The 14,612-nt window shown below is 33.7% G+C and overlaps 1 long non-coding RNA gene across 1 annotated transcript in view; it reads right to left on the bottom strand.

Moving 5' to 3' along the window:
• Positions 1 to 1,298: 1,298 nt before the first annotated feature.
• The window catches only part of LOC108586404, a 492,133-nt gene continuing 478,819 nt past the window's right edge, over positions 1,299 to 14,612 (bottom strand). Inside the window, exon 4 of the long non-coding RNA XR_001903710.3 lies at positions 1,299 to 4,469. This is a non-coding gene — a long non-coding RNA (uncharacterized LOC108586404). The remainder of the gene's footprint in view (positions 4,470 to 14,612) is intronic.

The following is a 14,612-nucleotide window of genomic DNA, read 5'->3' on the forward strand; positions in this document are numbered from 1 at the left end:
CAAATGTATAAGCAGGAGAAGAGAGTGTAAACTATCCATTTGGTATCTGCCTGCCATCCATATCACACATTCTCCTTTCCTGAGAGCAATGTCTGCCTTCTTAGCGATTTGTTATATAAAACATACCTTCCACCCAAACACCGTCCTGTGGACCTTATGCTAGAAAAATTGAGCAGTGGAAATGAATGCCTCCAAAGAGATTGCCTGTCTTGGTATTGACAATTTTCCCTTCATTCTCCCTTCTAAAATTGTGAATCAAAGTCAATACACATCAATTTGTGTTGAACATTTAGATGTTAGCTGTTCTAGAAATGCAAATAGTAAAGTGCAGACAAAACATAATGTCACTATACATTTTCATGTCTAACTGTACAAGGCTGCTTAATTCTAGCTTCCCCAGAGAAATGCAATGTATGCCTTTAATTTCTTTTTGTATTTTTTTGTAATTTAGAAATACTTTAAAAACACAGGAGTGTGCTTTGGAATGTTTTGCCTTAAGCCCTTTATTTACTGTGCCACTTTGCCTACTGCTGTGACCAGGATCGGAACTTGTGTTCATTACAAAACTCACCTCTGCCACAGAATTCCTAACCACCTTTAGCCATACTTATCACTCCTTTAAGTAATAATATCATATATATTTTTTTCTCATAAATTCAACCATATGTTTTCTGCTTTCTAAACCACTGCTTTTAAATAGGCATCTTGGCTGAGCTGGTGGCTCAAGCCTGTAATCCCAGCACTTTGGGAGGCCAAGGCAAGGGGATTGCTTGAGGTCAGCAGTTTGAAATCAACCTGGCCAATATAGTGAGACCCTGTCTCTACAAAAAGAGAATAAATAATAAAATAGCTATCTCAGTGATTTTTGTTTTCACTTTTTTTGTGTGTGGGGTGAATATTTTGTGGTCTGTTCCTCTTTAAGTAAAGGTTTTTAGAAAGATGTTTTCTTCTTTTGAGTAACCTCTGGTGTTGAGTAATGGGCCCCATTTACAGTAAATAACATCTTCTGTCAGCACATTAGAGAAGACATGAACAAACTCTTTTTCTGATAGAAAGCAAGTAAAAAATGCTTAATGATAATTACAGTGACATACCCTTAGTTACAGTAAAAATAGATAAATCAACTCTATTTTCAGGTATTTTTTCTATAAAATAAATAGCATTTTACTTAGGAATTCTTTTTATTTTTCTTTTATTGTACAAGACAAAAGTTTTGACTAACAATTAAATTTTAAAATATCTTAAGCTTTTTTGTCTTGTATCTGAAAGAATAGTAGAAACTAATTTGAAATGTAAATATATATACAAAATTATGTATTTTAAATGAAAAATGATAAATGGTGTGATTTTTATTACCCTTGAAACAAAATGTATCACTTGAAAGCAGTTGAGAAATATTCGACCAAATTAAATGGGCTGCTATACTGTGAGCTGGTGTTAATTTTACCTCATTTATATTAATGTAAAGTAAATCATCAAAGTAGAAGTGAAAGCGTAGCAGCATTTGTTAGTAAATTCCACTTAATTCTCTGGCAGTGTTATAGACATATTATTAATTACACTGTGTGCTAGACGCAGCACTAAATCACTTATTGAAAAACTTCTCCTTAATGTAGCCCTTAATTTTGACCACCAACAAAAGAATGCTTCATCTCAAAAAGCTATCAAAATATTGATCTGAAACTCTAAGTATAATTGGCTATTTCACAATTATATTTTCAAGAAAAAAAATAGTTGGCAACGTTTGTCATTTCTGGACAATTATTCTCTTAAGAACAAAGAATATAAAGCTGCAGATCAATTACCTGTTGGAGGTCCTGAGTCTTGAGTGATTACCTGTTTTATCAACAATTTATTTTCCTCTCAGTAATGGTGTAAAGTTAATCCTTATGCCATACATATGTGATTGTAACTGATATGGAACTTATGTTAATCATAAATCAATTTTTGTATTCACTCTCTAAAATACATAGTGAAGTAGAAAACATCATTTGTAATATATCTTCAGTTATATTACAAGTGTAATACACATTGCCATGTGTATTAAATGTAGATACCCTGCCATGTTTTATTATCAAATTTGGCGTAATAAAATATGCTGTGATTTGGAAAAGTCACCATGCTTTTGTTTTTTCTCTCATTTTATAAAGGCAGAAGTTTTGTTTTTAAATAAATTCATAGTATTTTTGAAAGTTCAAATTAAGTGAATTAAAATGAACCCTTAATTACAAGTGTTCAGTTTGAAATAAATATTAAGACTTTTCCTTATATATAACCTTCTTATGAAGAAATAGAGATTACAGCTGAACAGAGTAGTACCTGAGATGAAAATACTTATATGGCAAATTTACAAATTCATCCAATTTAGATGAGCTGATAAAGGGACAGGTAGGACAAAGTATATAGAGCACATAATTGAATTATTGGAGCTAGATGATCCATTTCTAGCCTTGGACTAAGAGGGGTCTATCTTCAGCTGATGGGGAGAGATTTGTGAAGAGCATTTTGCTTTCTTTTCTCATGTGTATACTGGGATTTACTACCCTTGGGGCACATCACTACTCCCCTTTCCCTCAGAGCATTAACATATAAGTTTATCACCTCACAAATAACTTGCTTCTCCGAGTATATTGGGAGACAGAATCATGCAACCTTTTTCCACTGCCTGTGAATTTTCTAATTGGAGAAGTAATTTCCTGCCCCTGGTTCTTCACTTGTATAACAAAAATCTGAGAGTAATGTTTATCCTGGGCATGTACTTTTAATGAGTGCAAGGACAATCCTTTAGGCAAGATTTATTTGACTCAAAAAAGGTCTTGAGATAATTGCCGATGCTCTGGTTTGTTGTTTGGGAGGATGTTACACATAGGTTTGGCTACCTGATATATATGCGAGAGAAATATACTTCTATTCGGTTTCAGATATACATAGTTACAGTAAATATAATCTTCTCTCCGCATGTGAGAAAAAATGAACAAACCCTATTTTTCTGATATAAAGCAAGTAAAAAAATGCTTAATGAGAAATACAGTGACATCATCTTAGTTACAATGGAAACGACGTGAATCAGTGAGTCAACTTTTTATTTCCAGGTAGGTTTTCTAGAAAATAAATAGCATCTTCCTCAGGACTTTTTTTTTTCCTTTTAGGATATGTATCTTGAACCAAGGAGGAATTTATTTCTCTCTCATGAAAACAAAATCTGATGCTTATGATCCTATGTATCTATGGGAGCCCCATGATATCATCATGCACCTTGGTGCCTTCCAGCTCACTTCCATGCCACCGTGGGAGTACCGCCCTTACCTACACAGTTCAGAATGGCTGCTCCAGCTCCAGCTTCTACACCTGCACTCCAGGAAGCAGGAGAAAGGAAAAGGTGGAGAAATGTGTACGCTCCTCTCTTTCAGATATCTTAGAAGTCCCAAAGGACAGCTCTTATTGTTTCCCATTGTCCAGAACTGAGTCACATGGCCATATCTAGCTGAAAGATGGGCTAAGAAATGTAGTTTTAAAATGGTATGGTAATGCACTGAGCAAAATATTTAAGTTCTCGGTGGAGGTGGTGGGGTGGGAATAAATAATGAAAGACAAAAAGTTCACTGTGCCACAATACCCATTTTTCCTGAATTTTTAAAAATGCCAATGGGGGAGGTGGGGGAAGAAAATAGGTGAGACTGAAATTTAACATTGCTTCTTAGACAACACATTAGAACTTAATGTTTGCCACTAAATAGCTATGTGGTTATAAGGCATGTATCAGTCAGACAGTTTATTCCTTGCTAGGCACTATTTTCTTTGCAAATCAGGAATTGAGACTGAAAGCTCCTTAAGGACAGGCACTGGACCACGCTGACTCCAATTCTCAGTGCTTACCCATTATAAATGCAAACAATACATACTGAAATTAAATGAGTAAATGAAATAGTTAAGATAATTTCAGATCCAAGTAATGGAAAGTAAAAATGTCATACTTACTAAATACATACCTGGACATTACAAAACTAAGATCGAGATGTAACATACCATTTAGTAATTAGGGATGTTATGCAAGTCCTTTGAATTCTCTAAGTCTGAATGTCCTTCTTTCTAGAATGGAGGTAATGAGCCACTCTATGGCAACACAGAATTGAACAATTTATCCAACTGTACTTAATGGTTCCAAACTTAGTGAATTGCTTCACCATTCTTCTAGTTGCGCTGGTCAGGAACCTAGGTGCCATGATTACCTGCTTTTTCTTTGTTCAGCTCTCCCCCATATAATGAATTATTAAATCTTCTGGAGTCTTATCTTCTATTTCCTGAATGTGTCCAAATAGTTTCACCCATGTTGCTACTACCCCAATCTGAGACACCATCATATCATCATATCTGACTTGAATTACAGCAAGAGCTTGTTCACTGCTCTTATTTCCTGCAGTCTTGTTTCTCCCCAGCACATTTTCCATGGAGCAGTAAGAGTGATCTTCCTGAAACATAGTAATGACAGTATTTTAAACAAAGTAAGTTCCCTTCACATCAAGTTTAAATACCCTAGGATGATCATGAACCCCTTTATTACCTGGCCTTGTGTAGCTTCTACTTTTGCTACTGTTCTTTCCTGCCTTACACCCTCTTATCCATTCATAACTAACTTATTACAAGTTTTTCAATATGTAATGCTCTTCTTAAAGACTTCACATGTACTGTTTTTCTTATTTGAAACAACATACCTTCTCTTTCTTCCTCTCCCAACTTTTTCTCTATCTGCCAAACTCCCTTCATTCACTTATTTACTAAAGATTTCCCCTAATAAACTCCTTCTGAACTTCACTCCACTCCCCACTCCCAGACTCAGTGAGGGACCCCTGTCTTCTGTTCCTGTCATACCATGTGCTTTCCTTATTGTGGATTTTCTTACTCTATTTTTTAATTGGTTGATTAATACAACAGTCGGAACTGACTGTTAATTCCGTTGATACAATAATCATGTCTATCTTCTATATTTCTCACAGCACCTGCCTGGCATATAGTTTGAAATTCCAGGAACAGTATGAATTTCAGTTACTATATATGAAACATAGGCACTAAAGAACAGCAAGAGTAAAATATACAAAAATCTATACAATTATAATGACAAGGTTTACATTAAACCTTATTTCTTTTAGTTTATTTATAAATATTTTTCTCTGAACTGAACTCCTTTGCTTTGAACAGAGATCTCTGTCCCTTAAGCTTTAGTGCCCAGATATCACAAGTCTTGTATCTTTTCCTACTTTTTAAAATCTGTAGATAACGTGGTATGTTCTGGTCTCTTGGAGCCTGCAGAACAGAACCAAAAAGCTTACCTCTTAGCCTTCTATTTATAAAGAAAAGGCTTATCTCTGGAGAACTCTATCAATGCAACTCACAATTGTTGCTGAAGCTTCTAACCATTTGTCTCCAGAGAGTATACCGACTTTCTTGATATGTGGATTTCTATGAATTATGTGACTCACTTCTGAAATGCCCTTTTAGTTTTCTCATTTGCTCTTCCTTTCATGGGAAATAAAGGAGAAAATGTGCCAGAGGGTGATCAATGAAGTTTTTATCACGTCTGATGATAATATCTATCCAATAAAAAATGATTTTTCTGGCAACTAAACTTAATATAATTTTACTCTACCTGATATTTCTGTCTTCAATCACTATATTATTTAGAAAGAAATAACCTCCCAGGGATGAGCCTTCTAGCAGTTTTTGTTTGTAACTTGACCTTCTGTTACAGAGTTTTTTAAAAAATAAATTATTTTCTCCTTAAACATTTTAAAGATATTTTAAACAAACTTAAAGATTAGTTTCTTGAGTGTAGTTACGTGTTATTTATTATACAAGAACTGAACTTTCTTAAACAGGGTCATCTTCCCATGGAAAGAGCTCCAGATAATTGAGGATGAAGATAATTCTAAGAAAGAGAGCACAGATTTTTAAAATTTACAACTCAGATGAACGTATATAACAGAAAGTACAAATGTACAGACATACAGTCACCTAGATAGAGCAGGGGAAACATCAACATTTATAAAAAATACAAAAATGTTGTCATATTCAAAAAGACATCCATATTTAACCTGAGTAGTGTTTGAAATGCATGGAGCCAAAAAGATATATTTCCATTTTTTCCCCTTAACTTTATCTTTTGTCTTCTACTCTGAAGTGGATGTGTCTCTTGAGAAAACTCTTTTTTGCTCTTATTTTTCCCTTTTATTTTGCTCTTTTATTACTTTGAATATCATATGTACAACTTGATATAAATATCTTTGCATACAAGATATTTAAGTGTAAATGTCTTAAATATAATAGTTGTATCTAGGCATGATCGTTTAAGCATGATGACCAAGACGTAAATGTGTTTTTTCCATCTCTCATATACACACACACACACACACACTCACAGGCAAAAACACATAAATACACACTTAGGCATATAGATAATATTCATTCCTATAGTAGGATATAGGAATTTATAAACATGACAAATACAAACTTCATACATTCATAGATATACATATAATAGTTTCCTACTAGAAAACTATCAGGGTCTAATATGTTTTAAAATGTTTGCGTGAAAAATTTGTAACCAAATGGGGAACTGAGAAGACTTATCTCCCATTTATATAACTCCTCAACTAAAACCTAATAAAAAGTATTTTAATATAATTAAGACATAATGGAGTCGACTATAATAAAAAAAAAAAAAACAGCCACTGATGGGTCAGAAATGATAAGAAATTCTGAGAGCTAGAAATCAGATGCAATCTGATTGACATACGGGCTCAGAAGACTGGTAGAGCAGTGGAAGCTATCTAGGATCACAGGTAATGAACAAAATGAGTAGAAATGGCCAATTAGGTAAATATTTGACAACTGACAGAGCATCCACAGTCAGAGCCATTGGATTGGTCTTCCCTTTTTGTGTGCTAGTGGAGCGGTGGAGTGGACCACAATATTAGCGATCACAGGCTGGATACGACAGTGAGGAAATCTTGACATTGAGCATTTCCCAAGGGAGCTACTGAACCCTCCCCCTAGGATGACAAAAGACCAAAGCTAAGGAGAAAACAATGGCACAAACAACCAAATACTTCTCCAGAAAAATGAACAGAGGCTAGATCCTATCCTTAGATGCTACATCCACAGAGAATAGTATAGGAGTAATAAAAATATGAGACTCTCAGCTCCCAAAAAAAGAATCACCAAATTTTTACACAAAAGGTCTAAAAAATCACTACAAAAGAAAGACACCAAGTTAAACTAGCAAAGAAATTCCTGGTTGAGGGGACAATTAACAGAACGTATAAACCTATATGCTAAAAGCAAGAGAACCAATCATAAATCTAATAAATTAAAATTTTCACTGCAATAATTTTGAAAATTGTATGGTATTTAATACTGTAATAGAAAAAGTAGAAGGGTGAAAGAGAAACTTGAAACACTAAGAGAAAAGATTTTTCCAAAACATGGAAAAAACAGTAAAGGGGTAGAGAATACGAGAAGGAAAATGTCAGCAGACATTTAACATTAATTAGTTCGCCATAAAGAGTCTGTCTGAGATTCCGGAAAGAGAAAGCAAACAAATGAAATAAATAAATAAAATAAAACAGGAAAAAAATTGTGGTCAAATAAAATGAGGAAATTGACAGGCTTATTATTAAATGTATTTGGAAATACAAGGACCCAGAGATATCTTTTAAAAGAAGAGCTAAATTTGTGTGTTCACATGTCCTGATTTCCAAACTTACTGCAAAGCTACACTAATCAAGACAGTGTGATACTGGCGTATAGTTAGCCATATAGATCAATACAATGAAGTTGAAATTCCAGAAATAAAGCCTAACATTTATAATCACTGATTTTTCAACTAGACTGCCAAGACAATTCAAAGGGGAGAAAAAGTCTTTTCAATAAGTGATATTGTATATCTACATGCAAAAGAATGACTTTCTACCCCTACCTCACATCACACACAAAAATTAATTCAATGTGGATTTAAAACCTAAAAGTAAGATTTAAAACTGCAGAACTAGCAAAACCACAACAAAAACCAATCAGCCAAATTTAAAAATGAGGAAAGGACTTGAATAAACATTTCTGCAAACAAGAAACTAATGGTCAACAAGCACATGAAAGTCAAAACCACAATGAAATGTCACTTCATACTCACTAGGTCATAATTTAAAATAAAAAATAACAAATATTGGCAAGGATGTGGAGAAATTGAAACCCTCAGGCACCACTAGTGGGAATGTAAAAATGGTACAGCTACTATGAAAAACAGTTTGACTTCGACTTTCTCAGAAAGTTAAACATAACACTGCCACATGATCCAGTAATTCCACTACTAGATACACCCCAAATTCTACATTTTTAATGAAAAAGATGGATATATCCCTATGTGGTTAATATACAATTAGTAACTTTTTTTCTCATTTGCTGTTAACTGTATTCCTAACATATTTCTGCAAATGAAAATAATATAAAATTGAGGATAACATGGAATACAAATTATGATAGCAATTGAGAATTCAGCAAACGTGAAGGAAGTTAGAAGTTAACTAGAGGAATATCCAACGGACTTGAACGCATGGTAAGAATACCCTTGGTGAAATTGAAATAGCACAAAATTATTCTACCTTCCACATAACTTAAAGCAAAATGCGTAACACTTCCATATAACATTATAAATGTACATATTCATTCTTTTTTCTTTTTTTTTTTTTTTGAGACAGAGTTTTGCTCTTTCACCCAGGCTGAAGTAAAGGGGCGTGATCTTGGCTAACTGCAACCTCACCTCATGGGTTCAAACTATTCTCCTGCCTCAGCCTCCCAAGTAGCTGGGATTACAGGAGCCTTCCACCACACCAGCTAATTTTTGTATTTTTAGCAGAGATGGGGTTTTGCCATGTTGGCCAGGCTGGTCTCAAACTCCTGACCTCAGGTGATCCACCTGCCTTGGCCTCCTAAAGTGGTAGGATTACAGGCGTAAGCCACCGCACCTGGCCCATATTAGTTTTCAACTTAAAAAAAAATGTTAAATAAAGTTTGCAATGTTCATATTATATACAAGCAGAATTTAATGTAAGAAGACTTGATGATTTTTAAAGTGATAATGAAATTTTCAAAAAGTGCACATAGTATACAGAGGAGAAATTCAAGAGTGGGTAGTATTTTAATTCTCTCATATTTCATAGCAAGAAAGTTCATAAATACTGCCAATAAATCAAGCATTAGCATATGGCTTAATATAAAGCAAGTCAATAGAAGAAAGTAAAAGCTATATAAACAAGTCAGAAGTTGAAGAATGAGGGAAATACAGGAAGTCGTGTAAGTTAATTTTTTTGTTATTTCCAAAGGAGAGGTAATGTATATTTTCCAGGGCAGATAAATCAAGAAATAGAGGCATATGTAGACATTATACAAAGCAAATAATGGTAAGCACAAAGAACTAAAGAGAACCTGTTGTATCAACGTTTGCCTCAAGGGAAAAGATGTTAACCATAGAAAGATTACTATTTTTCATTTTGTTTTGTTTTCTTGAAAAATATTTATCATGTACATTTTATAGAATTTACAAAAATCGATGAAGTACATATTTGGAGAAAGAAAAACTCCAGCTCTGCTTTGCATGACTAGAGTCCCATTACTGGAATGCTATCCATTTTGCCATATATAGGTAGCAGAGTAAATGAAAGCACATAGAGTTTATACCTAGGTAGCCAACTTTTTATGTAATTCCCCACAGCTGATCATTCAGCAACATTACTTCTGATGCTCATGAATACTATGCAATAGGCTTTATTTTAGTTATCTTTTTCCTGTGTTCATCATATTTCTATGTTTTTAAAAAATCATATGGTAATTCAAGGAGACATGGCTGAAAATATTTTACGATACATTTTCTTGACCTCAGGCACTTTAAGTCACATCTTTTGTTTGAAGAGGAACTTTGCGGCCCTTCTATCCCTTCCTTTCTGTGGGCTACTGAGACTTATTCCTGATTTTTTATGTATTTGGTTCTACAAGAAAACTGAAAAGCAAAACAGAAATTCACAGACTTCTGGAAGTCTCAGAAGTCCAGCACCCAAATGTAATACTTGGAAAAAAGAAAGGTGCTCAGACTTTCAGACTTACAAAATCAAGAGGCAGACAAAAATATACGTAAAAAGATTGCTAAGAACAAGCATGCCAAAAAAGAAAAAATAGGTTAGCAGAGTTAGTGCTATCTTAAAGCCAAGAGGGGTTCAACTAGACAGAAAATTTAATACAAGTACTGACATAAAGTGATTAAATAATGGGCCAAAAATGAGCCTCACTTATAAAGTAACATAGAGAATTAAAGAAGGAAATAAACCCAAAGCAGCAATAAATATTAACATAGATGTGAGGACTAAAATTCACAAATGGAAGTTAATACTATTATGACGGGTAAACAATTGTGTGTATTTGGGGGCAAGGAGCCAATAGTTATGAAAAGATTTATGTTCTCATGCCAAGGACCGGTTTGGGTACATTTCTGACAAAGGGCACTAATGCAAGTTAAGGAATTATTGGTAACAATTAAACACAATCTAATATTGTTTATCCAATCCACATCCTACATACATTAATAGTTTTAATCTTGATTGTGAAAAGATTAAATTTCTTAAAATTAAAATTTCTTAATCATATTATTCCATGTAATCCCTTTGTATTTAAAATATGTTTAGGATGTATATTATATGTCATAATATATAATATGCATTATAGATACATGTCTATATAATAGCATATATTATATGTATGTAAGACTATAGAACACTAAAGAGTTTAAACATTTAAGCATTACTGAACAATGTAGAAAATATCCTATTTTTAAGTATTTTTGCCTCCAGAGTTAGTACGATCAGTTCTTTGAATTTGTGGTCCAAGAATGAAATTAAGCTCTTTGATAATTAATTCTCTGACAGTTTTATACTGAAAGAGAAAGATCATAATGATGAAGACTAATATAAATGTTGACATTTAACAAAATGTTGTAAAAGAAAATTTTATTGTACTACAGTGGCTACTTACCAATTGATTTCTTAATAACCCAAAAGAATAAATGGACCTAGCAAAAGTCCCTAAATTACTATTAGAGAATAGCTTCTATGGGTGTATCTTGCTTTTAAAGAGGATTTGAAACTGCTCTACTGCTATCTTTGGCTTCCCATGGATCATGAAAAATCATGAATTCAAGTTTCTCAAGCCCTTTATCCTTGGGACAAAGGAAATTGAACAGGCTCGTGAGGTTACTATCGCTTGTTCATTGTTGACATTAAAATATATTTGGAATATGAACAAAGTTTAGCTCAGATAATGGAAAAAAATATATCTATAGAGCTTGTAATTTTAAAAATATTTTAAAACCATACAAATTTGCAACATTTTATTTCAATATGTTACTTTTATGCTTAACATGTAAATCTAATTGCACAGCATTTTATTTTTATGTTTATAAATGTAATAATGTCAGATTGATTGCCTAGGTGTGTTGACCTATAAAATTCTCTTGGCATATGATGGGATTCATTAACTATAATCTTTAAGTCTATAATAAACAATCAGTTTCTGGAGTTATTTTTAAAAGACACACTGATCGGTGAAACCCCATCTCTTCTAAAAATACAAAAAATTAGCCGGGCGTGGCGGCGTGCGCCCGTAGTCCCAGCTACTCAGGAGGCGGAGGCAGGAGAATGTTGTGAACCCGGGAAGCAGAACTTGCAGTGAGCCGAGATTGCGCCACTGCACTCCAGCCTGGGCGACAGAGAGAGACTCCGTCTCAAAAAATAAAAAAAATAAAAAAGACACACTAATGAAGCCTAAAAGAGAATTATTTTGCATGTATCTTGCCCTGGAACAAGATGTACAATTAAAATGACCACCAAACAGCAATAACACCTTTATGAAGATGGTTTGATAAGAAATTTAGGTCAAGGATGCTAGCTAAAAGAACATTTCATTTGCTTTAACAGGCATCCTTTCAGACATTCCTTGCTACAAAAAGACAATAGATTAAAGAGAAAGAAGGGAACAGAGATTCTTTGTAAATATTGGCGCTTAACTCTGTGAAGCAGATGACTACTGACCCTGAGTACTCTGTAATTTCTTTGTTCAACATTCTGCCTCTTATACCCCTGTCAGGTTGTAAAATCAAAAGGTTCTCCAGGGTTTCTCTGAACATAAGTGTCTATGCTTTTTTGTACATACTGAATACTGTGTCAGTATTTTTGTAATAACATATCAATTTTTAGTTTGTCCTTTTTCCTGTTTACAAAAAGTGCTGCAATATAGGTTGGGGTTGGATATCTGTGCTATCATTTTCAAACTTTCTGAAATATTAAGAGCCCTATTTTATTATCCCAATTTTTTAGCATACCATATTCAAGACAGATGTGGCACTTTAAAATATGTCTTTAAGGAAACCAACACATTTAGTACAGAATCATGTTTTGGGAGGTTGAGTGTTACAGCATTATCCAAAATCATTTTTTAAATAATTCATCTACTCGTCATATGAGTTTGTTTCTTCAGGAGACTTAAGGATTGGAGAAATTTATTCCTCTCATTTGTGCTTGGTATTGATGCTTGGTTTCAAATGTTATAAAATCAGTGCTGAATGTGAGTAAGTTATTCATAATACAGCTTCTAATGAAGTGTAGACATGACTTGAATAATAAATATCCCAGTCCTTTAATAAGGCTCATCTTATGCTCGTAATAAAACCCTACACTGTTTCCATAATCCAGTGGAATTTTACCAAAGTTAAATTAAGACACATAAAAACACATTCTTAAAGTACGATTTACAATCCTTAGGAAATGACTGTAATTGATTTACAACAAACCAGCTGTCCGGAGAACTCAGCAGCCCCAGGTGACTGTAGCAGTTTTGCTTGAGTAAACCTGCTCACACAACATGTTAGTCTGGAATTTTTTTTTTTGTCAGATTGTAAAATCCAAAGATAAAACACATAGTTAATGGAGAACTTTTAGCAAAAACTACTGGAGAATAATTTTGCTTAGGTAAACACTTGTTTAAACACATTTATAAAAACGTCATGCACTTTTAAAAATCATAATCTTTAGAAGCTATTGTATGTTTCTAAAAAGGAAGATTTTTTAATGCCTTTTTCTTTTGTGGATTCTGCTACTTCAAGCTTTCTCCTTTTTATAAAATTCTGGCATATGCAAAGTACTGTATCTGAAAATGATAGAGTGTGCCTTTCTGGTACAGTCTTGTCAATTACATGTGCCTTGTTTCATTAACTACAGCTAATTATTAGCCATAGTGTTCTGGGCTATGAATTTAAATTGAGTAAAATGAGTGGTCATTTTTTATCATTTCTTTCTAGTCATCTCAGATTCATCAGACTATTTTTATTGCATGTGAAAATATTAAAAGTAAAGTAATCCAAATCTTTCACTGCCTTCTTCAGTAACCAAATAAGTGTTTGTATTAAAGGTGACAGAGATAGATGGCATTAACGTGGTTTTTTTGCTTGACAGCTCTTGCCCATAACATATGTTCAGTGCTATCAGGGTTATTACAGGGAACACAAACTAATCAGGTGGACAGATTCACAAACAGTGTCTAGAACACATGGTGGCCTCCCAGTGTTAACAAGAAATGTCTGAATCACTTGTAAACATCGTCAAATAATGTGAAGATTTGTCATTTTGATTGCTGGTTCTTAAGACTGTGGTTAAAATAATCTTGTTGACTATAGACCTGCTAGATTGGAAGGTGAGATGCTGTGACCTGACCTTATTTGCTGTTGTGTCAGGGAAAAGAGAAAAAATTATGGGCTCTGTAGTAGTTCTGATATTGATTCAACGATCCATATGTTTTACCTTTAAAAATAATTTGGCATTAATTTTTGTTCTTGAGGCTGAATTTCTTAAAAGGAATATAGAAAACCTTTTAGTTCAAAAATTTATTAAGAATTATCCAGTTACTAATTTCTTTCTCCATTAAGAGAAAATGTTAACTAAATCTGATTGCAAAGAAGATAGTTCAGGAATTCTAATTCTAGGGCAATTTGATGATCTAATTTTACAAAGATTAAAATGCACTTGAAAACTACCACTAGCTTCCCATGCAGTAGCACATCTATGTGCATGTGGGTATGTGCGTTCTCATGTTTTCATCTGTGTGTGTATATATATATGTCACTGCAAAATTTCCCCTCGACAACTAACAAAGATCTCACCTTTTACTTTCAAAGAAAATCAGAATGGAAAAATAATAGCTACATGGTGAACCACATGAAGTAATTATTTGGGGATTATAAGGAGAATGTTGCTGGGAAAAGAGCTTGAAATTGTGAAATTTCTAAATAAAGAGGGCTTTCAGCAAACTGGAGCAGTCTGCAAGGGCACTATCTAAACATAAAGCCCACTGAGCTCAGCGTTTATTCCATTGACTTCTGGAAGGTTTTAAAGGTGGGGGGGGAGGTTTAGATATAAAGTTTGTATTTTTAGGTGTATAGCTTTTTCTCAAATTCTTTTTACCTCCACTGAGTCTTCTTCCCTCAGTCTGTTTATCATACTCACAGTCAGAGGTAATCTTCACTA

This window comes from Papio anubis, chromosome 5 (assembly GCF_008728515.1).
Source record: "Papio anubis isolate 15944 chromosome 5, Panubis1.0, whole genome shotgun sequence".
NCBI classification, from domain to species: Eukaryota; Metazoa; Chordata; class Mammalia; order Primates; family Cercopithecidae; genus Papio; species Papio anubis.